At 42.2% G+C, this 24,735-nt stretch overlaps 1 pseudogene; it reads right to left on the bottom strand.

The window, feature by feature from the left end:
* Positions 1-24,272, bottom strand: part of LOC102825692 — a 47,680-nt pseudogene extending 23,408 nt beyond the window's left edge.
* Positions 24,273-24,735: the final 463 nt, after the last annotated feature.

The raw sequence follows: 24,735 nt of genomic DNA, 5'->3' as shown, positions 1-24,735 counted from the left end.
CAACCTCTTGAAATGGTTGAACATCAACCAGTTCTTTTTGGTGCAGTGACTCTGTATTCCTTCCATCTTCTATTGACGGCTTTTTTGTCATTCAGTATTTTGCCCATAAAATCCTTCAATATTGCAAGTTAAGACTGGAATTTTTCCTACAGGTCTTTCATCTTGAGAAATGCTGAAGATATTCCTCCCTTTTGGTTTTCCAACTCCAGGTATTTGAACATTTCATTATAATACTTGATTTTGTTTTTCCATGAAGCCTTCTCGAATGAACCAGATGTGATCCTTTCCCCTTTTTTTGAAACCCTCACAGTTCTGTAAATTATCTCACGGTGCTTAGGATTTGCATATTATTTTCTACCTTGTGTTTCTTCTCGGGAGGTGTTTTATCAGGCAGTAGAGTCCTCATCTCTGTATTCATTGTGCTTTGCTGCTCAAAATATAGTCTCCCCACCCCCATCCAATAGCAGTGCTATAACTTGGAAGTTAGTTAGAAATGCTAAATCTCAGGTTCCTCCTCAGCCCTCCTGGATCAGAATCTGGATGTTAACAAGATTTTACAGGATGATTTCAATGTACAATAATGTTTCTAAAACATTACCTTAATACTGTGAAAGGCTGTTGCATATTCTAATTACTTTGGCTTTAAAAAAAATATACATACAAATACCTGGGTTCCACTCCCGATGAATCAAATCAGAATGTTTGGGGGTGGGGTTTAGCCATTTGGTCATAATCCCACAATTTCCAGATAGTTCTTTTTTACAGTCAGGGTTGCGAACCAGCTCTCTAATATTGAGTTACTAGATTTCGGAAATAAAAACACAAGACACCAGTTAAACTGAATTTTATATAAGCAGCAAATAAGATAACTTTTTAGTATAAGTATGTCCTGCACAGTATTTGGGACATATGTACACTGAAAACAATTTTATTTGTTGTTTAGCTGAAATCCAAATTAAACTGAGCATCCTAGATCTTATCTGGTATCCTTAGCTAATGTTTACTCGAAATCGGAGGTTTTCCAACCTTGATGTGGGTCAGACTCACTTGTAGGATTTTAGCAACAGGGTCTTTCTACCTTGTGTTTCTACATTCAGTGGGATTTGGATTTGTTGTTGTTTCTGTTGTTAAGTGCAGTTGAATTGGTTCTGACTCATAGTGACCCTGTATAGGATTTCTAAGAAGTGGCTGATGGATTTGAATCTCCAACCTTGCAGTTAGCAGTCCAGTGCTAATCCTATAGCGCTATACTTGGGCGCACAAATTTGCAGTATCCCAGGTGGCAGTATCCCAGGTGAAAGCCACACTTGAGAATTAGATTCAGCATTGGATCTAATTAGATTGGTCCAGTGTTAAGATGCTTTGTCGAATGGATATCTTACATTCATAAAAATTAATGATTAGGAAACCAAAACATTTTCATCAGCAGTACTGAACATGACAGTGTTTATAATGGAAATGAGAATAATTTAAGGATCCAGTATACAAAGAAGAAACTCAGGCCTTCATTAGACATAATGAGCTTCAGGTGGCTTCAAACTACTTCTAGTAGGTTGTGTCCTCTCCCACAAGAGTGTGTCCTGACTGATTGTGAGGACTGGAAGTGTCAAGGTGGACATTTTATAGCAAGGAGGGGAGTTATTAACCTTTCAGTCTAGGAGCGGAGGGCCCTGGGACCATCAGTGGAGAAGAACGGAGAGCGGGACCCCACCCAGAGGAGCAGTGAGGCCTGAGACTGAGACAGAGAGGATGACATGAAGAGATGGAGTGGCTGAGGACTTGGGATCCAGAGAGGAAGAGGGGCTGTGTGCTGAGGACCATGAGGGGAGGAGGGTGGGTGGGATTGCAGGGTATACCCTTTGGTTGGGTGATGATGCATGGACGAGATAGTAACTATGGCAATGAGATGATGTATGATGGAATGAATGTAAAACTAATGTTCCCCCATGTAGACTATCACACAATACACAATAAAACTTTAAAAAAAAAAAAAAAGTAGAACAATGAGAAATAAATTAAAATGCAGACTGGTTACATTAATCTCATTTCATGTTGAAAAGACTAGTTCTAAAATTAACCAACAGGTACCATGGTGGTGGTGGTGGTTACATCCCACAGAGTCAATTCCAGGTCACAGGAACCCCGTATGGGGTTTTTGAGGGTGTAAATCTTTAAAGGAGCAGAAATCCTTATATTTATCTTGGTTTATATTAGAACTGCTGATCTTGCAGTTAGAAGCCCAGTTCATAATCCACTGCACTACCACAGTCCCTTAACAAGTATCATAAAAACATATTTTTCTTAAGAAGGAATTCTGTAAAATACTACCCCAAAATTGGATCTGAAATTGCTCCTAATTCATATTTGTTCTCTGATTTTCCATGTAAAATTCTACTTGATAGAAAATAATAAAGGTAATAAAAAGCAAAAAAACACAAAACAAAAAGCAAACAAGAGTGTGCCCTGAGGCGTCAGATGAGATGTGTCCCTAACTGTGCTGTTAGAGAGAATTTGTAGGAGAGTGGGAACAGGTTCATAAAGTTCTGATTTAGCCTTACTTTGGTCCAAGAGAAGGCTCAGAGTCTGTTCAATGATTTAAAGTTTTCATAAGCAGCAAATGAAGGTGATTATGATGAAGTTTGTTATGAACAAGGAGTGGTTCAATTGGTTCAAAGTGAGGGTGCATTTACATAGCATTATGTGGCATTATGGGTTAATGCACCAGACAGCAAAGCCATTTGAATTGCAAGGTCGGCAGTTCAAGCTCACCAGTCGCTCCTCAAAAATACTATACAGAGTCGATATGGGTCAGAACTGACTCAATGGTACTTAACAACAACAATAGGGCAAGTACTGTTTGTAACCTGGGAATTAGTTACAACAGGGGTAATGTCTGGCCTTCTGGCCATATTGTTGTTGTTAAGTGCCATCAAGTTGGTTCCATTAACCACCAATGCCACACCAGGACCCTCGAGCCATATTGTTGTTGTTGTTAAGTGCTGTTGAGTCAGTTATGACCCAGACAGACCCTGTATAGGGTTTCTAAGGATCAGTTGGTGAGCTTGAACAACTGACCTTGTGGTTCAGACTGATTCTGCAGTCTAGTGCATTAACCCATAATGGCACATCAAGACAGACCTGCATAATCATTTGGTCTGGCCCTGAAAAGGCAATCATTGTTCTAGTCATCACATTGGATATGAGTTAATTAAATGTTGGACCAAATACAGCAGGATGATGTTTAAGTTGATAATTTTGTATGGCCTATGAATGATGTTATAAAATTTGACACAAAAAATGGTTCCCTACCCCTGAATTAGAAACTTGGCTTATCTCTTCCTAAGAATATGACTTAAAACCAGGGCTACTCCACGGAAACTTAAGGCAAGTCACATATACTTGTGTAATTTATAAATTGTAGTAGTCACAGTAAAATAAAGAGAATATGACATTAATAATATGGTTTATGTTCCCCAGTATATGCAGAAGGAGCTCTGGTAGCGTAGTGGTTATGAATTGGGCTGCTAACCTCAGGGTCAGCAGTTCAAAACTACCAGCTGTTCTGTGGGAGAAAGATGAGGCTTTCTGCTCCCATAAAGGTTTACAGCCTCGGAAACCCTGTACAGGGTCTCTATGAGTAGGAACTGACTCCACGGCACATAACAACACCAATATATCCAGAATACCATTTTAATATGTAAGCATTTTAACAGTTATGAATGAGATCGTTTATATTCTTTTTTCATACTAAGTCTTTGAAATCTGGTGTGTATTTGATACTGTATCATATCTTAAATGGGTCCAGCCACATTCCAAATGCTCAGTTACCACAGGTAGCTCGTGACTGCTGGCTTAAATGATTGCCTGACCTTGAACTCCAGCATAGGACATCACCTGGCTGTGGCCTGGGCCACTTGGTACAAGCCCTTTGCTCTATGACCACAGACTTGGGCTTGTTCCCTAGCCAGTTGCACAACTGTGCTTTTTCCTTGTCTTGATTTCCTACCCTTGTCTTTCCTCTCCTCACTCTGCATCCTTACTCAATGTGCAACTACATGAAGAGAAAGCTCCATGCCTTCCATTTTGTAATGTTAGCAATAACAAACCAGTTTTAAGGGACTTTGTTGCCAAGTCAGTGTAATGCTGTAACTGTCCATTAAACCTTACTTTCATAGATTTTTCTATCACACAATAACTAAAACTCTACCCACAAAGCCCCTGTGAGGCATTTGTTAGATGCAGACTTAAAAACAAGTTCCAGAGAGACTCACATTTCCCTAGGAGAACTTTATTGACTCCTATAACTTTCATTTTTGAGAAAATTAATGTTATTGCTTCTATATAACTTCTACAGAAATTAAAGAGAAGAAAAACAACCAAAAAGTAATGAGCTAAAAATACTGTTTCTGACTGAAAAATAAACAGGGCGCTATAAAGGAGGAGTCCTGGTGTGGCGCTGTGGGCTAATGCGTCAGACTGCAAAGTCATTTGAACTGCAAGGTAGGTGGCTCAAGCTCCCCAGCTGCTCCTTGGAAACCCCATACAGGGTCACTATGGGTCGGAATCGACTCGACGGCACTTAACAACAACAATAAATGAGTGCTTCATATAAAAATAATATCATTCTTCATGTAAATGAAGACAAAGTCAACATCAGGATTAGAGGTAGACTCATGAACAACCTGTGATATGCGGATGACACAACCTTGCCTGCTGAAAGTGACGAAGGCTTGAAGCATTTGCTGCTGAAGATTACTCCTCAACATAAAGCAGAAATCCTCAAACTATAATAATAGGCAACGTGGTGATAGATGGAGAAAAGACTGTTGTTCTCAAGGGTTTTATTTTGCTTGGATCTACAATCAATGCCCATCAAAGCAGCATCCATGGATTCAAACAGCACATTGCATCGGGCAAATCTGCTGCAAAAGACTAGTTAGAAGTAAGTGTTCAAAAGCAAAGATGTTGCTTTGAGGACTTAGGTGCACCTGGCACCTGGCAAAAGCCATGATATTTTCAATCACTTCGTATGTGTGGGAAAGCTGAACAATGAATACGGAAGACCAAAGAATTGATGCCTTTGGATTATGCTTTTGGTGAAGAATATAGACTATACCACAGGCTGTAAGAAGAATGCAGCAATCTGTCTTGGAAGAAGTATAGTCAGAACGCTCTTAGGAAGCTAGCACATCAAGACTTTGTTTTACATACTTTCAATATATCATCAGAAGGATCAGTCCTGGGAAACTGACATCATGCTTGGTCAGGTATACTGTTGTCGTTAGTGCCGTCGATTGATTCCGACCCACAGTGACCTTATATAGGGTTTCCAAGAAGCAGCTGGTGAGCTTGAACCACCAACCTCTCAATACAAACGACTTTGTAGTCTGATGCATTAGCCCACAGCACCACACCAGAGCTCCTGGTAAGGTATTATTGTTGTTGTTATGTGCTATGGAGTTGGTTCCAACTCATAGCGACCCTGTACAGGGCTTCTGAGGCTGTAAATCTTTACGGGAGCAGAAAGCCTCATCTTTCTCCAGCGGAACAGCTGACCTTGTGCTTTGCAGCCTGATTCATAACCACTATGCTAGTGAAAAAGAGGAAGCCCCTCACTGGGATGGACTGACAGAGTGACTGCAGCCATAGGCTTAAGCAGAGCAAAGACTGTGAAGAGAGTGTACGCCTGGGCAGCATTTCATTCTGGTAGCATTTCATTCTGGTACACATTGTGTCATTATGAGTGGGAATCCATTCAACATCACTAGCAACAGCAGCAATAATTACAGCCATCTTTTTTATTTTATTACAGGCCAGTGACATATTTATCCAAATTCTGAAACTCTTAGTTATGAAGCTACTAGATCCAGGAAACGTTTGGGGTCAAGACACATGTTGAGCTCCAAGGAATGCAGTCCTACAGATGCTGAAAGGAGAGCAGGCCCTGTGTTCATTTTCACCAAAAGTATAATTCAAAGGCTTCATTTTTGCTGTGGTCTTCCTTATGCAGCGCCTAGCTTTACCATGCATATGAAGTGATTGAAATACCATGGCTTGTGCCCCCTCAGTGCAAGAATTCTAAATCCAAAATAAGCACTCCACTCCTGGTTCTTTTTTGGTAGTAGTTGTTGTTGTTTAGTGCACACAATCCAATCCTCGACATATACCAATGATCATAAAGATGGTATAGAACCAGCAATGCTTCATTTTGTTACACTGAGGGTTGCCAGGAGCTAGAGACTATCCAATGGCCTCTTACAACATCAACAATGACAAAGAGAAGGCAGCACTTCATTCCAATTCTAATCCCATTCATTTCCACTTGACCGCCTGCATTTCTACCCCAAATATAAGGAACTCTGGTTACTAGCTGGGTTACTAACTCAAGGTCAGAAGTTCAAGGAAGATGACGGTTTCTGGTCCTATAAAGATTTACAGCCTCGGGAATCCTATACAGGATCACTATGAGCTGGAACCAACTCCCCGGCATGCCACCACCACCCGAAACATTGAATCAGAGTTTATATTTTAACAAGATCTTCGGTGATTCTTGTGCAGACATATGAATCACCTATGGATCTTGTTAAGTTGTAGAATCTGATTCAGTGTATTTGAGGTGGCAACTCAAATTCTCAGCAGGAGGTCGAACCTGAATGAACCGGTTTGAAGCCCTGATATGAGAGCCTGAGACATTGGTTAAATTTAACTTAGATCATTAACTAAATGCATTTTAGGCTAGGATTTCAGCTGTAAACAATCTGACAGGGTGATTGGCAGCTTCTCATTATAGAGGCGTAGTGATTAATTAACACAGAGCTTAATTAATTTTGTAAGGCAAGGAACAGTATTTCTTTGCAGTGAAAATCAATATTTGAATACTTGGAGCCCCTTCTCTGAGTTAATTTCACTCAGGTATTTAGCTCACTTTAAATTCTCAGTTCTTAATAAATGTTATATGCTTCTAACTATTAAGGTAATTGGGAATATTTATGATCTTCCACCTCAAGTTATTTTTGGAAGAATGTGAAGTGTAAATAAACACATTAGTTTGTTCTTGTTTCAGTTTCTAAAGTATTTTGTATTATTGTACTGGCCAGGATGTTAAAACTACATTAAGGCAAATGTATGTATTGATGTCGGGAAATCTTTATCTCCTTGCTTTTGGTAGGAAGTAGCAATATTTTACTCAATGCACATTTAATTTATTTTGCCAAAGTCAGGAGGACAATTTCCTTAAATATGAGAGTGAGCCTCACAAATTTCTGGAGAAATCAGTTCATTCCCTTGGTACATAACTTAGTAGTGTTCTCTATGTTGCAAATCAATGAATAATGAAAACTTTTCTTCAGATTGAAAAAGTAACTTCTGGGTGGGTTCAAAGATAGTTTGGTGACTAAAGATGAGGCTTTCTGCTCCCGTAAAGATTTATAGCCTCGGAAACCCTGTACAGGGTCACTATGAGTCGGAACTGACTCCACGGCACATGTTGTTGTTGTTGTTGTCAGGTGCCATTGAGTTGGAACCGACTCATAGCGACTCCATGCACAGCAGAACGAAACAATGTCTGATCCTGGGCCAACCTCACTACCGCTGCCACACTTGACTCCATCAATGATGCCACCTGGCTGATCCATCTCGTTGGGGGTCTTCCTCTTTTTCTCTGTCCCTCCACCTTACCCAGCATGACATCCTTCTCCAGCGACTGTTCTCTCTGGCACATAACAACAACAAAATATTTATAGAGCAGAAGGCCTCTTCTTTCTTTTGTAGAGCATTTGGTAAATTTGAACTGCTAATTTTGAGGTTTTCAGCCCACCTCTTAACCTACTATGTTACCAGTGTTCCTAGTAAAGACAGCTTCTTGTTGTTAAGTGCCGTTGAGTTGGTTCCGACTCACAGTGACACTGTATACTGGTTCCCAGGAGAGGCTGATGGGTTTAAACTGCTGACCTTGTGGTTCGCAGTCCAGTCTTACCCTACAGTGCCACACCAGGAGTCCAGAAATAGCTTATTGTTGTTAAGTGCTGTTGAGTCAGTTCTGACTCATAGCGACCCTGTATAGGGTTTCTGAGGAGCGGCTGGTTCAACGCGGCCTTATGGTTCAAAACGACCTTATGGTTCAAAGTGACCTTGCAGTCCAGCGCATTAACCCAAAGTACACCAGAACTCCAAAGATAGCTTACAGGTTGGAAAAGGGAAAATGTCCTTGTAGCTGGGAAAGGGAGGTGATGCCACATCAAAAATTCAAGATGAAGACCATCTGAGGTCTGAGCACAAGACAACAAATGAAGATGTCCCCTTTCCTGAGGAAGACCTGCTGCACAACACAGAGACACACAGAAGGAAAGGTAGGAGGTGGGTCTCACGTCATCAGATACTTTAGGACCTTTCTAGAGAGGAGAAAAAGACTCAAACAAGACTAAAAGTCCAGGCGGATGCAAGAATGTCATTCTCGATCCGGTGAACCAAGCATTAGAGCTGAGTTTGAGGGGCTCTTGAAGGAGACAGAGAGCAGAGAGAAAATGACTGACCCTCTGGGAAGGCCAGAGAGGACCATGAGAAGCCATGATTAAGAGACAGGGTTCATGAGCATCCAGCCTACAGCCCAGGACCTCCTCAGTGTACCAAGGTTGCGGTTGTTATTGTTCCTTGCTGCTGATTTGGCTCCTGACTCACGGTGACTCCCTGTGCTATAAGGTAGAACTGTGAGAAGTCATGTTTTCTTCACTCTCAACTTTATGGAAGCAGTTCACAAAGTCTGCCTTCTGTGGAGCCCCTGGATGCATTCTAAGTGCCATCCTTTGACTCAGCAGCCTGGTTGCAAACTGCTTGGGCTACCCAGACTCCTTTACGCTTGTTAGAGCTAGTCCATTCAAAAAGAATTCTCCCCAAAGCATTTGGTCCTTTGTGTAAGCTGAAATTTTTAAGTGAGCATCACTTCAGTAGAGTCTCCTACAGAGGGGAGTTAAGTCTCCTTAGGACAAAAGTGTGGGGAGTCAGGGAGACTAATGTCCAGGGAGACTAATGCCCTGGGAGAGGCACTGCCAGAGAATGTCAGGGCCCTGGGTGAGCCTGGGAAACCTGTTGCCTGCTCCTATTACCAAATCAGCAACTCCTACTTCCCAGGCACCTGTCACAATTTGACACCATATGTGAAAATCTTGTGCACACAAAGGGGACATTTACTTGCTAGCAAAGATGTGACCTTTGATCCATATCTGTTTTTAGGAAATGTTACCAATTAGATTTCTTTCCAGATGTGAAAAGGATTCATCTCTTTGAACTGCCCTGTGTGGCTCTGTGGGTTAATGTGCCAGACTGCAAAGCTGAGGTCACCAGCTGCTCCTTGGAAACCCTATACAGGGTCGCTATGGGTCAGAACCAACTCGATGGCACTCAACAACAACAAATAACTTTACTTTTTATTTTAACAAATTATTATGGTACAGTGGTCACCACCAATAGCATGCATGTGTCAGCTTTAAATGTGTTTGCTCGGCAGCACAAATAACATAAGCTTTAAATGACTGCACACTAATCCTGCTTATTAACTGGTTAATTGGACTTGTAATAGAATCTTCTGGGAGTGTTTTAGAGAGCCATGAACTTAACAAAGAAATAGGGGACTTTGAAAATCTAGTTTTGCTTCTACTTCATTAGTTACTCCTTCTCAGTTACTTTCACTCCTTTGTTATAAACACCAGGATTGTACAACTGTCAGGAGAGTAGCTGTTGGTAATGTCCCCCCGATAGCCTTAAAATGAACCCACCAAATGTGGATGGATACTGATGGATGCCAATTTAGCTTGTTATTGTGGATAATACCAAAGAGAACATTTTTACCAAATTCTTCTGGTCTCATGGCAAAGGAGACAGTTAGCCACATACTCTCTATCAAACTCCAGTTTGTTTTTTGGCGTATGGCTACCTCCCTTACATGGAGTCCTGATGTGGCGCTGTGGGTATCAATGCGCTGGACTTCAAGGTCGCTTTGAATCGCAAGGTTGGCAGTTCAAGCTCACCAGCTGCTCCTCGGAAAGCCTACACTGGGGAGCTATGAGTTTGTACCGACTTGACGACACTTAGCAACAACATCAACAACAACAATCTCTTTAGATACTTGTAAGATATCTGAGAGTTTTGTTTTTTTTCCACTCATTTCCCATGTTATATGGATTCCCACAGATAACAGAAGTCCCTTCATTTCTAGACCATTTCAAAGTCATGGAATAACTTCAAATCATACCTACCATCAGCATCAACATTTGCTCTTTTATTGTTCTGCATTTGGCATGTCTGTGAAGGAACAATTTCATGGAACTAATTTCATTTCTGGGAGACACTAATATTGTAAGGGTAAGTTTACATCTATGATAGGCCACAGAGGACTGTGAGAAGCAATTGTTTGTTTTTCTTTGTAATTATGAACTATCATCATCAAACAAAGTTTAATCTGGGTTATGGAAAGTAGAAGAACCCTAGTGATGCACTGGTTAAGTGCTTCACTGCAAACCAAAAGGTCAGTAGTTAGACAAGACATGATAGCCTGCTTCCGTAAAGATCTACAGACTTGGAAATCCTATGGGGGTGGTTCTCCTCCATGTTAGAGGGTCTTTATGGGTCAGAATCATTTCAATGGCAATGGGTTTTTAGGTTTTATTGAAAGGAGATTAGAGGAAAGTGGTCATGTGCTTCTTTATGTTAAAGGAAGGAGAGTGGCTGGGTTTCATTCGACTGTAATGGATAGTGACATATGGTGTGAAAGAAACACTATTTCATAGACGGTCATGCAAGTAGCGATAAAAGACTGCTTTTATGGCAGAGGTGTGTGTACAGCACAGGGAATGGGTAAGTTTAGTGGAAACTCTAGGAATAAATCAACTGAAGCTTTCACCTGTGTTGCTATTGCTGTGAATGGGAGCTATGCCTTGGTTGCTGGATCTAATGAGGAACCAATGGAAGCACAAGGCCTCTGAGAATTCCATGTATGTGAGCCAGCACTTGCAGAATTTATTGAGACTCTTCATGAATTAAAAGAACAGGATTTGTGAATCTAGAAACCTAGAAACAAAGCTTTGCCAGACAACCATCAGACTGTGTGCTTAATCACGAGTTTGCTTTTTTTTAACCTCCAAAGCATATAATCATTAAAAGATATGTACATCAGCATATATGTATTACATATAATTAATCTATAAAGATAAACTCCTATTTTGATTTCTTCCTTCTTCCAGTTATTTTGAATTATTGGAACAAAATTCAAACAAAAGAATATGCATTATAATTTTGAATGAATTAAGATATGGAGACTTTTAGTCAAACCATATTCCTTTTATAGTGTAAAGAAACAAGTATTGACGTCACTTAAGGTCCATTTTAGGAGCCCCAGAAACCATTTCTGCATAAAATCCATCTGAATAGTTGTTTTATTCTGAATTTGGGGCCTGACTTTGAGAAAGGCAAAATCAACAACAGTAGCTAAAGAAAGATAGGTCATAAGTATCAAAAGAAATATACTTACAGGCAACATTTAATTGTAAAAATGCACTCTACTAAACAATGACTAATAGAAACATCTTTTCAAAAGTAAGAGATCTTTTTTAAAAAATGATTTAATACTATGTCAAAAAGCACTGAGAATGATAGACTATTTTGGTGACAGAGTGGAATCTTTACTAATCTATGCATAAAATAGTCATTTTAGAGAAAAATAATATCCACATTCTAATTGTACTGCTTTTGTGTTATTAATACAAGAACTCATTGATATACATTGATATGTGTGTGAATTTTTGTATACACAGCTGTATATATAAATAAGTTAAAAAATTAACACTTCTAATTAAAGATAAGAAAGAGAAATTTAACTCCTCAAATTATCTTCCTGTCTACTTTTCCTCCCTCCCTCCCTCCTTCCCTTCTTTCTTTCTTCTCTTTCTGTCTTCTTTCCTTCCATCCCTTCCTCCCTCTCTCTACGCTGCTTTCCCTCTTGCCCTTCCTTACTTTTTTTATTGCTATAAAATCATAGAAATACATATGAAACAAAAGCCATCAAAATGGGCAGTTATTATTTCTCAACATATTCTCCAGCTAGGTCTATGCACTCCTCACATTTTTTAAAGAAGATGTAGCAAGATATACACAGCAAAATGTTTGCCATTTCCACCATTTTCACAAGGACAATCCAGTCATGCCAGCCATACTCCCCATCGCCATTATCCATTTCCAAATCTCTCTCTCCCTTTTCTTTTCTCCCCCTTTTCCCTCCCCACCTCTTTCTTTTTTTCTTTTTACTTGCAGGAAAGTTCCCAATGGTTTGTCCTAATGAGACAGTAAGTAGATATTGTTTCCCTTCTAGTATGGGGGGAAGGGGAAATAAAACAAAAGAAAAGAAGAAAGCAATTTCCTTTTCTTTTTCTTTTTAACTGCTTTTCCCATCACCCAAGGTAGCACATGTGTACACTCTACCAAGTGAATAATTCTCTCTTCCTTCCCTGGTAACTATCACTGTTGTTGTTAGGTGCCGTTGAGTCGATTCAAACTCACAATGACCTTATGCACAACTGCCCGGTTCCGCACCATCCCCACAATCATTATTAAATCTGAGCCTATTACTGCTGCCACTGTGCCAGTCTCATTGGGGCTCATCTTCTTTTTTGCTGATCCTCCACTTCACCTAGCATGATGTCCTTCTCCAGGGACTGGTCCTTCTTTACAATGTTTAAAGTACAAGAGACAAAGTCTCACTCTCCTGGCTTTCAAGGAGTATTCTGGTTATCTTTTTCCAACACAGATTTGTTTGTTCTTCTAGCAGTCCATGGTACTTTTAATATTATTCTACAATGCCATAATTCAAATGCATCAATTCTTCTACAGTCTTTCTTCCTCCCTATTCAACATCAACATGCATATGAGGTGGCTATAAATACCATGACTTGGGTGGTTAAGCTCACTTTAGTGCTCAAACTGACATCTTTGTTCTTGAGCACTTTAAAAAGGTCTTGTGCAGCAGATTTACCTAATCATTTGATTTCTCGACTGCTGCTTCCCTGAGTGTTGATGGTGGATGCAAGCAAAGTGAAGTCTTTGACAACTTCAATCTTTTCTCCATTTATCATGCTGCTATTCCAAGGTGGACAATTCAAACCCACAAGGTGTTCCTTGGGTCACTATGCAGGGTCACTATGAGTCCGAATGGACTCAATGGCATTTAATAACAACAACAACAAATTTATTGCTCCTCTGGTGAGGATTTTTGTTTTCTTTACATTGAGGTGCAACCCATACTCAAGGTTGAGGTCTTTGATCTTCATCAGCAAGTATTTTAAGTCATCTTTACTTTCAGCAAGTAAGGTTGTATCATCTGCATGTTGCAGGTTGTTAATGAGCCTTCCTCCAATCCTGATGCCACGTTCTTCTTCATATAATCCAGCTTCTTGGATTATTTGCTGAGCACACAGACTGAATAAGTATGTTGAAAGAATACAACCCTGGTGCACAGTTTTCCTGATTTGAAATCATTCAGTGTCCCCTTGTTCTGTTCAAACAATTGCCTCTTGTTCTATGTACAGGTTCCTCATACATATAATTAAGTGTTCCGGAATACTTATTCTCTGCATTGTGGTCCTTAGCTTGTCGTGATTCACACAGTTGAAAACCTTTGCAAAGTCAATAAAGCACAGATAATCATTATAGAATGCTTATTAGACAATAAAAAGCTTCCTTCCTTTTTGATGTTATTTTCAAAGGCTCTGTCTAATTCTGCCTCCATGTGCCACTAACTCTCACCCTGACCTTAGTCTTTGAGTATCTTCCTTGTATTTGAAGCATCAGTCATGATGCTGACCAACCCTAGATTCCATTCTGAAGTCTTCTGACCATCCCTGCCCCCACAGTCCCTGTGAATGGAGGAGATCTGAGCAAGGTTCTCCATCATATAGAACTTGGCTTATCCTTTCAGAACTGGGCACCTGCCCCAATGGTTGTCAATTCACAGGATGGCCAGTAGCTTTTGAGGTGACCTGGTCCAACTTCTCATCTGAAAAAGGAACAAGCAGGTTTTACCGAAGTCTCACTCTTAGGGACCAGAATTGTTGTTGTTGTTGTTGTTGTTAGGTGCCATCGCGTCGGTACCCACTCTATTGGTTCTGTTGTGAACCTATGCACAACAGAATGGAGCACTGTCCAGTCCTGAGCCAACCTCACAATCATTGCTATGTTTGAGGCCATTGCTACTGCCACTGTGCCAATCCATTTTGCTGGGTGTCTTCCTCTTTTTCTCAAAATTAGGAAGTATGACAAATATAGTAGTGAGCAGCTGAAAGGATTTATATGCTAGGACACATTTTACAGAAACTGGAGCCCAGAGAGGTGATGTAGCTTGCCTGAAAGCTGCTTTATTCTACCCCTCAGGGACACTAAAGGTTTGCATAGCAAGGACACGGAAGCCACCTGATGGCAGGAAGAGGAAATAGAGGGCAACGGCAGAGATACAGAGGTGGGAAGAGCTGGTCTCCTTACTGCTGGGTGGAACACTAGAATGAGGCTTTTGGTTCTCATGCTGAAATCCTAAACTGGCCCTAATACAGATTCAGTGCCCAGGAGTCCCAGCCACTGAAAGGTCCCTGCATTTGGAACACAGTGCCATGTGGACCCAAACACTCACTCCAACCTCACTAGTGCTAATCCCAAGAAATACTGAACCAAAAACGTCCCTAACTCAACCTTCCCACAGCCTTATTCTGGGCTCTATATCATTCCTCCAACCTTAGAAATATATGGATGTTGCTGTTAAGTGCCATTGAGACAGTTCAGACTCCTAGTGATCCTGTAGTGACTGATGGGTTTGACCCAGTGATCTTGTGGTTAACAGTCCAGTATATGTTAAAATAGATATCTCCCCTCTAAGGCATGCCTGCCCCACCTTAGTCCCATGCTTTCTTCATTCGGAGAGAAGGGCTGATAATGAAGAGAGGGAAGAGGGACATTCATGAGCCAACACTTGCTAAGGCAGCATGAATCCAGCTAACTGTGGAATTAGACACTAAGACCCCAAATCCCACAAACCAGACCCATTGCCATTGAGTCAATTTCCACTCAGAGACCCTATCTAGGTTTTCTGGGACTGTAAATCTTTATAGGAACAGATAGCCTCATCTTTCTCCCAAGGAACAACTGGTGGGTTTGAATTAACAACCTTATAGTCAGCCACTCAACGCGTATCCCACATCACTACCAGGGCATCTTCTACAAATACCAGAACCTATTACTTCTAAAGGAATATACAGCCATTTATGTAGAAGAATTGATGCTTTTGAGTTACAGTGTTGGAGGAGAGTATGGTGTTGTAGGCTCCTTACAGGCCAAGATGACCAAACTTTGTCTCTCATACTTTGGACATATTGTCAGGAGGGAACAGTCGCTGGAGAAGGATATCATGCTTGGTAAGATGGAGGGTCAGAGAAAAAGAGGAAGACCTCCAACGAGATGGATTGGCCAGGTGGCATCATTGATGGACTCAAGTGTGGCAGCGGTAGTGAGGTTGGCCCAAGATCCAGACGTTGTTTCGTTCTGCTGTGCTTGGGGTTGCTATGAGTCGGTTGCGGCTCGATGGCACCTGACAGCAACAACATGGGCTGCCAAAAGAATCAATAGATTCGTTTTGGAAGAAGTGCAGCCAGAATGCTCTTTGGAGGCCAAGATGGCCAAACTTCATCTCTCATACTTCAGACATATTGTTAGAAGGGACAAGTTGCTGGAGAAGGATATCATGTTTGGTAAGGTGGAGGGTCAGAGAAAAAGAGGAAGACCCCCAATGAGATGGATTGGCCAAGTGACAGCATCGATGGACTCAAGTGTGGCAACAGTAGTGAGGTTGGCCCAGGATTGGGCAGTGTTTCATTCTGCTATGAGTCGGTACCGACTTGAAGCACCTAACAACAACAACAATTCTGTATATGGAGTACTGGTTTGTGTGGTGTAGGATTAGCATTGAACTGCTGACCTCAAGGTTGGTGGTTCAAACCCACTAGTTGCTTACTGAAATTCCTATACTGGGTTGCTATGAGCTAGAACTGACTCAATGGCCCTTAAGGGTGACAACAACTCTGTCATATAGGGTTGCTACGAGCCAGAGTCAATCTGAAGGCATACCATACTAAAGTGTTTTAAATGCGCATTTTTGAAAGAGCATCTAGTCTTCTAAGACTAGTTTTAAAAAAGGATACCCTGGGCTGACCTTGTCCTGTTTCACATTGGCTCAATCATACAGGCATTACCTTTGCAGGTGGCAGCTTTGGGGATTGGTCAGCACACTTGCTGAACCAGGAGTTGCATATTGAGTTTCTGTATCTATTCTGTGAAAGGAATCTTAGAAAAAGCCTCACATGTTTAGAGAGACTTGTACATACAAGTAGACACTCATTTTATTCATAAATATTTCCTAAGCGTTTCACTAATGAACTCATAACAGCAACCTGAGTTTCAGTTCCTACAATGAGTCGTCCAGCCTTTCTTAGTAGAGATGGACAAGAAAAATGTATTTCCTGGATCTTTTGTCTGCTAGTCAGGGTTTGCTCCCAGCTCTGTGCTTTGTCTCCCACTTGTTTGGCTGCAGTATCCTAATTGCTATTATTGTTGTAAAGTGCCATGGAGTTAGTTCTGACTCATAGTGGCAGTGTATAGGGTTTCCAAGGCTGTAAATATTCAAGCCTTATCTTTCTCCCACCAAACAGCTGGTGGGCTTGAACCATCGAACGTGTGGTTTACAGTCCAGTGCTTATCTAGAGCAAGCACTGCTCTCCCTAGTCTAATTGGTAGCTCTCAAATCTGCCTGAACTTTCACTTGTGTCTATGCCTTTGCCTGTGTCTACCCTGGAAAGACTCGATCCAAACCCAGAACTTAGAAGGTACTAAGAGGACAGCTGCAGCTCAAGTCTTAGCTTCTCCTGAGGCCTCTGGGACACAGATTTACAACTTCAGAAATCCTATATAGGGTCGCTATGAGTCAGAACCGACTCCACGGCACACCACTACCACCACCACACGTCTTACCTACACATTTAGAGTGAAAACTCATAGAAATGAACAGTTGTAAAACCAGACCCAGAACTCACCATAACATCATAGCAATTTACATAGTTGTTAGCTGCGGTCAAGTGGTGGTGGTTGTTATGTGCCGTGAAGTCAGTCGGATTCACAGGGACCCTGTACAGGGTTTCCGAGGCTGTAAATCTTTATGGGAGCAGAAAGCCTTATGTTTCTCCTGCGGAACAGCTGGTAGTTTCAAACTGCTGACCCTGAGGTTAGCAGCCTGCTTCGTAACCACTACACTACCAGAATTCCTTATGTTGGCTCCAAGCACAACAGAACACAATGCTGCCTGGCTCTGTATTAGCTCCACGCTGGCTAGTGATTCAGGCTGTTGTGATCTGTAGAGTTTCCATTGACTGAATTTCTGAAGTAGATCACAGATCCCCAGGCCACTCTTCCTCGTCCAGTTTCATCTGAAAGCCCTGCTGAAAGCACTGTAGCCTCATAGAAGCCTCCACTGACAGATGTGTGGTGGTTGTACATCTGTGCATTTACCTGGGGTCTTCCGCATGGAATCAATGCCTCAGCGTGCATAGAGTAGATGCTCATTAAATAGCTGTGAATGGATTGTTGTTATAAGCTGCTAGAGACATGGAGATAAACTCCATTTCCCCTAGCTACTCATAATGTGGGCTCAGCCAGACTCAGGGGACCACAGGAGTTAAATTCTGCTAACATCTAATCATATTTGTTTTCCCTTCTATACCTAGTAAGTCTTGGAAAGTCTTGAAGGCTGTAAGCACAGGGGAGGGAGAAGAATGTGGAAATTTGCCAGCATCAGACTCTCTTTATGTTGGCATTATGCGCTGAGGGGAGAGCAGTGACAGACAGGTGGAGGGGCCATGGAAGTGATGAAAGCATGCCCTGGTGATGATCTTGTCAAGGGTTCTTGACCTGCCTTAAATAGGAAATGTCAAATTGCTGCCATCTAATTGTGGTGCTGTTGTAGGAAAAGCACTGGACTGATAAACACAAGGTTGGTGATTCAAACTCACCAGATGCTCCTTGGAAACCCTATACAGAGTTATTACGCAATGGAACCAACTCCTCACACTAACAACAACACTGTAGGATAAGCACTGGACCACAAGGTCTGTTTGAATCACAAGGTCCGTGGTTCAAACTCATCAGACGCTCCTCAGAAACCCTATATAAGGTTGCTGTGAGTTAGAACTAACTCAACGGCACTTAACAACAATAACAATTTTCAGCTAAGAGAGGATTGCAACAGGTGAGGTTTCCGGGTCCAATAAGAAAGTCACTGAGTTGAGGAGATGAAAAGTAGTTTTATTGCAAGCATGCAGGCAAGGAACTTGAAGGCACAAACCTCAAATTCAGTTTTCCTGAAGAGTGCGTTCTTTTTATCTTTACTTTCTAACAAAGAAGATACATATATTGATAAGATTCCATAGGAACCAGTTATCATCTGTGGAGGTGCAGGGTGGGGGTAGTGAGTTATAGCTAGCAGGGGGTGTGTTTGTTGTCTGTGATATTACTGCTGTTGTTGTTCAGTGCCACTGAGTTGGTTCTGAATCATAACGACCTCTATAGAGTTTCTGAGGAGCGACTGGTGGGTTTGAACCTCCAACCTTACAGTTCAAACTGAATTTATGGCCCAGTGCTTATCCTACAGATAAGCCACACCAGCACTCAATTACAGTCAAGTTTTTTTTACTAATCATGGCGGGTTGGGGTGGAGGTAGCATGACAGAGTGGTGTAGGCTGGCTAGCTATTATTTTTTTGTAGCTATAATTCCTTATTCCAATTCTGGCCTGAATTTTCTAATCTTGGTGGGTTGACTTCAAAATAACAAAGCCTAATTAATGTGTGGCACTATGTAGGATAAGTACTAGATTGCTAACAGCAAGGTCAGCAGTTCAAATCCACCAGCTGCTCCTTGGGAATATTAAACAGGGTTGCTATGAGTTGGAACTGACTCGAGGGCATTTAACAATAACAACAACAATGTTTAAGGAGCCCTGGAGGTGTAAAGGGTTAAATATTGGACTGCTAACCGAAAGGTCAGAAGTTTGAACCCACTAGCTACTCTCCAGTAGAAAGATGCAGTTCGCTGCTTCCATCAAGGTTTATAGCCTTGGAAATCCCATGGAGCAGCTCTCCTCTGTCCTCTCGTCACTGAGGTGGAATCAACTCTACCGCAGTGGGTTTCGAAATTCATGTCTGAATTGGAAGAAGGGCCCCACAATCTACTCCCCAAAATCAGTCAGTGAAAACTCTATGGACCACAATGATTCAATACGTTTCTTTCTGGTCATGGGGATGGCACAGAACCAGATAGTGTTTTGTTCTCTTACGCATAGCAGCTAACAACACTACAATGTGTGAATGATGAAGTAATTTAGGAGCACAACTATAAATGATAGTGATGTTGTTAGGTGCTGTTGAACTGGTTCTAACTCACAGCAACCCTATATATACACGACCGAATAAGTCCTTGATTTACAAGTTTTCAAGAGGGAGTTTAGTTTAAGAGTGTGCAGGGAAAGGTAGAGTCCCTACTGAATAGTTTTCGTCTTGTCTAGAGGGTTTGGTGAAAAGAGTTGGAGATAAGATTCTTATGACTCAATAGTGAGAAATTGCTATCATGATTAATTGTGACTGTCACAACTGTAAAGGTAGAAGGGAGTAGTAAATCTTACAGTACAGAAACAGAGGACCCTAGGACTATCAAGGGCAAAGAGCACAAGCAGAGTGCCAGACCCTATCCAGAGAAGCAGCGACACCAGAGAAGGAGGCAGAGATGGGGACATGGAGAGAGGGAGCAGCTGAGGACTCTGGACTCATGGAAAGAGAGGGACTGGGTGCTGGAGCCTGTGACTGTTTTATCTTATGTGGTAAAAGAAATTTTCAGGTATGATTAAGGACCTGGAGATGGGGGAAATATGCAAGACTTTCTGGGTGACCTCAAAAATCACAAGCATTCTCATAAGTAGAAGAGAGAGTCACATCAGATTCAAAGCCAAGATGCAGTGATGCTGACTCTGAAGCTGGATTAAGGAGCTATAAACCAAGAAATGAAGGCAGTCTCTATAAACTGGAAAAGGCAAGGAAATGATTCTTCACAAGAGTCTCCACAAAGGAAAACAATCCTGTGACCACCGTCTTGTGAAAGTTTACTTTAGCCTTGTGAAACCCATATCAGACTTTAATCTACAGGACTGAAAAATAGTAAGTGTACGTTGTTTTAAAGCATCAAGTTTGTGGCAATTTCTACTACTACAACAACAGGAAGCCAAGACAGTAGCCAATGCAATCTATCAAGTCGTTTTTTTTGATAAGACCCAAATGAAATGTCCAATGTTGGCTGGGAATTTCAGAAAAGGATTCCCTCTATACAATAAATAAATTAAGAAGATGTTTTCAGGGCAAGGAGGAAAGGAAGGGCTAGTCTGTGGAGAAAATGAAACAAAACAGAATACACAGCAAAACCCATAAAACCTAAACAGGAGCAAAGATGAAGAAGGTGAGAAGCACTATAATGTGTGTGGAACACTACAAGCCACCCCAGGCTGCTCGTGTTGGAGTGGCAACAAGGCAGCAAGGTTGGAGTGGACGCAGTGTTTTAAAGAATAGCTTGCTTATTTGGTGCGAGATGACATGCTCTGTGATTACGCATGTTGATGGGTGTAGTGGTTGGGTGTAGTGCAACTATGGTCTGAGTTAAACCATGTGTGTGTGTTTGGGGGTGGGGTGGGTTGGAGGGGAGAAGTCCAGACGTGACATAAGACAAAATTCCTTCTTTTATGTTTTCCCCCCTTTTAGCAAATAAACCCATTTCCTTCTGTCTGCGGTTTCAAACCCCAGACTGAATGTTATAAGGACTGGAACTCTAAAAGTGTGCATTTGATTTGCCAACAGACCCTTTTCAATGCTGGCAGCAAACTGCAAAATGCTGCAGGAGGAGAGATTTTTCTCCCCAAACACACACACACAGAGTCAGTAGTGTTGTTGTTGTTGTTAAGTGCCACTGAGTCAGTTCAGAGTCATAGCAAGGAGCAGCTGGTGATTTTGAACTTTGTGGTTTGCAGGGGTTAATTCAATCAGAGTGCCGTCGAGAATGTGGTTAGGCATGCTTTTGGCCACACAAAATCTTCATCAAACCTAACCAGCCATTACAAAATACATATAATAACAATTATTTAAAAAATACAATCTCATGTAAGATGTAAATAAAAACAGCTTTAAAACTTCAGCTATTTCAAATGATTTGTTCATAGAATGTCATAGAAATAAGCAATGAAATGCTACAACCGTAAGAAAAATCCATAAAGTTTTATCTCTTACCCCTGCTCCAATTTCCAACCTATAAGTCATATCACTGAACTTATTTATTTAAGGATGGTTTATAGATGCTGAGAATATCTATTTGGTTGGTAAAATTGTATAAGTTCACATTTTAATTAATCCCAGGTGGTTCCCTGCTTCCTCTCATACAAGGTTTATTAAAAATTACTTTGCAGAGTTATGAAATACAATCAATACTTCATACAGATTAGTGTGTTTAAAAGTCTGTCATCTCCACGCCCCCCGAAAGTGCACACAAATCTCACTTCACTTCCAGTCTTGTCAACTTCGTATAGGATAAATCCAAAATATTTTCCTTTAAATATTTTAATATTTAACGATTTGAGTAACTTTGTAAAACAGACTTGAAAGAGAACTGCAGAGCTCTGTGTGGCTTACTCACAGGATCATACCCGACTTGATCTGGACCAATGGAGAAGTAGCTTTCCCTCTCTGAGAAGGGTTAAGAAAAGAGAGGAGAGAAGACCTAGGAACGTCAGGCAGCGTCAAATGCTGGCCCAGAGCCAAAGTCAGGAGGAGGAAGTGTGGTATTTATGGGACCAATTTGCAAATGCAAACATGAGCAAACTCAACAATGTCACAGAGGAACTTCGACTGCTAGATTTCTTCAGTGTTTAAACTAGCAGTAAACATCAACTTCTATATTGGGAACATAATTTATGCATGTGTATATCAAGTAGTTACACACCTGACTGCTAACTGAAAGGCCGGTGGTTTGAACCCAGTAGCTGCTCCACAGAAGAAATATGTGGCAATCTGCTTCAGTAAAGATTTACTGTATTGGAAAACCAATGGACCGGTTCTACTCTGCCCTTAATAGGGCTCCAATTAGTGGGAAAAGGAGCTCTGGTAGCGTAGTGGTTACGAATCGGGCTGCGAACCTTAAGGTTAGCAGTTCGAAACTACCAGCTGTTTTGCGGGAGAAAGATGAGGCTTTTTGCTCCCGTAAAGATTTATAGCCTCGGAAACCCTGTACAGGGTCGCTATGAGTCAGAACCGACTCCACGGCACATAACAACTATATATAAAAAACATAATTACAAGGATTAGGTAACCTAACATTGCATATTGTTGTTGTTGTCAAGCGCCGTTGAGTCGATTCCGACCCATAGCGACCCTGTATAGGGTTTCCAAGGAGTAGCTGGTGCGCTTGAACCGCCAACCTTGCAGTTCAAATGGCTTTGCAGTCTGGCGCATTAACCCACAGCACCACACCAGGACTCCATTGCATAAGAACCATCAAATTTCACGTTTCCAATTGAGTCCCAATGGACAAGTTCATTTCTTGGGGTGGTGGCGGTGGTGGTCGAATATTATCTTTCCTCAGTCTGGTCTGGAAGTCAATAACCACAGGGTTTTTGTGAAAATTCAAAACAGCTCTCAGATATGTTGTTGTGAACTGCCATTGAGTCGATTCCGACCCATAGCGACCCTGTAGAGAAACCATAGGAGCAGCTGGTGAGCTTGAACCACCGACCTTCAGTTCCAACGTCTTTGCTGTCTGACGCGTTAGCCCACAGCACCACACCAGAACTCTCTCAGATATATATGGGGACTCATTTAATCTATTTGGACTGTCACATCCTTCAAATGGGAAAGGTGTGGACCAGATTATCCCCAGTCCTATGAACTTTCAAAGGTCATGGGAAGAGCTCTCAGTCAAAGCTGGAACAATCTGAGCAACAAAACCAATAATGCAGTATGCAATGATAATCCCAAGTATAAACTGATTATGTTGTTAGTGTTCAATGCCATCGAGTCAGTTCCAACCCTTAGCGACCCTGTGTAGGGTCCTAAGGAGCAATTGGTGGGTTTGAACTGCCGACCTTGTGGTTCAGAGTCCAGTGCTGATCCTACAGCACCACGCCAGGAGTCCAAACCAAATACGTTGTTTTTAAGTGTTGTCTAGTCTGTTCCTACTCATAGTTTCCAGGAAGAGCCATGCGTTTATCCTAAGGTGCCACAGGTCTTAACGCATGGGTTTCCTGGTTGGTATCCCAGGAGGTGAAGACATCAGTGGGAAAACTGTGAATGTGAATAAAGTCAGGTGTTTAACAGTAATACCCCAGTGTTCATTTCTTAGATTTTTGACAGAAGAACCATGGCATTAGGGGACACTTGGAGACGAGGTCGTGGAGCTCTTGGTACCTTTTTTGTAAATCTAAAATAATTTCTAAATTAAAAGTTAGTGACAAAACAGTACAAACAAAAGTTCATGAACTGGGAGCTAAGAAAGCCGTTTTATAAAACAGCAGCAAATAGCCCTTTGTGTAACTTCACTGAGGGTGTGTAGGTCCAGGCGCGCTGGGTACAGGGGTGCGGAAGGTGCAGCGGCTACTGGGAGAAAGGCCAGGTGTTGGGATGGGACGTGGGCGCCCCGGCGGCGGCAGCCCAGGCTCCTCCCCGAGCCTCCCCGGAGCCGGATAGGGTGGGGGCACGCCCTGGGGCGGAGCCCGCTTTCGGGACTGCGGCGGCCGCAGCTAGGCGGGGTAGACCCGACCTTGGCTAGGAGGCCCGGGGCGCTGGAGCTGAGCAGCATCGCCGGAACCTGCGCTCGCTGGATTCCTCCGGAGGTAGGCGAGCAGGGGCCACCAGCAGGCCCAGCCCGGGCCGTGCGTGCCAGCTCAGCTCCGCCAGGTGGGTCCGCGTCCAGGTGTCCCAGGAACCAGATCCCCCTGCGCAACTGCGTGCACCCAGGACCTTTACCGGCATGCGCGTCCTTTATGAAGAGGGCCTGCGCCCCAGCAATCCTGGGTTCTGGGTTGTGATTCCTTGGGCGACCAGTTTCTTCTTCGGGAAAACCGAATAGTCTTTCCTGGGACAAACAATAACCCCACCTTAGCCCGACGCACATCTGATCGTTTATTGCATTACTATTGTGCCGTTCCATTGACATTGGACTCCATGCTTTCTACCCGTTAATTTCAGGAGCCTGAGAGAAAAGACCTTCGAAAAACTTGTGACCACCTGTTAACCCGAGTTTGCAAGGGAAGAAATGAGTGAAGTTCATTCATTCATGTAGACTTCCTGAGCCAAATAACCTATTGGGCGACTGTTTTGTGCTGTCCACTGGGCATCCTGGGATTTCGGAGCTGGAAGTTACAGCGCTTTAGGCAGGGTTTTGTTTTGGGGGGAGGGGGGGCGGGGGACGGTAAACAACATTATCTTACTAAAAGAAATATGAACAGGACAGTACAAGTGTAGGTTTTAGGTTTGATGATAATATGTTGTTGTTGTTATGTGCCATCGAGTCGGTTCCGACCCATAGCGACCCTGTATAGGGTTTCCGAGGGTGTAAATCTTTACGGGAGTAGAAA

Source organism: Chrysochloris asiatica, unplaced genomic scaffold (assembly GCF_000296735.1).
Source record: "Chrysochloris asiatica unplaced genomic scaffold, ChrAsi1.0 scaffold00021, whole genome shotgun sequence".
NCBI classification, from domain to species: domain Eukaryota; kingdom Metazoa; phylum Chordata; class Mammalia; order Afrosoricida; family Chrysochloridae; genus Chrysochloris; species Chrysochloris asiatica.
This window is presented reverse-complemented; position numbering and strand designations above follow the sequence as displayed.